General features: G+C 37.4%; 1 non-coding gene across 1 annotated transcript; it reads right to left on the bottom strand.

The window, feature by feature from the left end:
* Window positions 1–706: 706 nt before the first annotated feature.
* On the bottom strand, window positions 707–812 carry LOC115834866. The gene has a single exon (XR_004029867.1). It is a non-coding gene; the product is annotated as a U6 spliceosomal RNA (small nuclear RNA).
* Window positions 813–1,274: the final 462 nt, after the last annotated feature.

Below are 1,274 nucleotides of genomic sequence, written 5' to 3'. Positions count from 1 at the left end.
ATTTTCGCATCGATGTTCATCAGGGATATTGGCCTGAAACTTTCCTTTTTGTTATGTCTCTGTCAGGTTTTGGTATCAGGCTGATGCTGGCCTCATAGAATGTGTTAGGGAGGAGTCCTTGGATAGTTTTAGAAGGAAAGATACCAGTTCTTCTTTGTACCTCTGGTAGAATTTGGCTGTGAATCCATCTGGTCCTGGGCTTTTTTTGGTTGGTAGGCTATTACTGCTTCAATTTCAGAACTTGTTATTGGTCTATTCAGGGATTCAACTTCTTCCTGGTTTAATCTTGGGAGGGTGTATTTGTCCAGGAATTTATCCATTTCCTCTAGATTTTCTAGTTTGTTTGTGGAGAGGTGTTTATAGTATTCTCTGATGGTAGCTTGTATTTCTGTGGGATCAGTGGTGATATCCCCTTTATCATTTTTTATTGTGTTTATTTTTTTCTTCTCTCTTTTCTTTGTTAGTCTGGCTAGTGGTCTATTTTGTTGATCTTTTCACAAAACCAGTTATTGATTTTTTAAAGGGTTTTTTATGTCTCTATCTCCTTCAGTTCTACTCTGATCTTACTTCTTGTCTTCTATTAGCTTTTGAATTTGTTTGCTCTTGCTTCTCTAGTTCTTTTAATTGTGATATTAGGGTGTCAATTTAAGATCTTTCCTGCTTTCTCCTGTGGGCATATAGTGCTATGAATTTCCCTCTAAACACTTAAAATATGGAATACTTTACGAATTTGTGTATCTTCCTTGTGCAGGGACCATGCTAATCTTCTGTGTATCGTTACAATTTTAGTATATGCGCTGCTGAGCAAGCACCTTATTTGTTCTTATCATAGAGGATCCAACATATACCTTTGTGATATTATCAGTATGTAGATGGTAGTTGAAGCTACATATATATAAATGACATGATCTGGAAGAATGTGTGGTGGAGAAAGAAAGAGTTGAAAATGGAACCCTGGAGAATAACAATGTTTAAGGTTCAGGCCTTTAAAGAAGTCTTTTTCCTGCAGATTGGGAAAGAGTAGCTAACCAAATGAGAGATAACTCCAGGAAAATCCAACATTTCAACTGTGATGGAGATATCAGGGATGTCAAATGCATCAGAAAGGTCTAGGAAGATAAGAATGGAAAAATGCTATGTTTATCAACACAATTGTTCTATTCCTTTTGAAATGTGAAGCCGGCTGGGCTTCTGGGTCAGGTGGGGACTTGGAGAACTTTTGTGTCTAGCTAAAGGATTGTAAATGCACCAACCAGTGCTCTGTGTCTAGCTAA

The sequence above is a fragment of the Nomascus leucogenys genome, chromosome 4, assembly GCF_006542625.1.
Source record: "Nomascus leucogenys isolate Asia chromosome 4, Asia_NLE_v1, whole genome shotgun sequence".
NCBI lineage: Eukaryota > Metazoa > Chordata > Mammalia > Primates > Hylobatidae > Nomascus > Nomascus leucogenys.
This window is presented reverse-complemented; position numbering and strand designations above follow the sequence as displayed.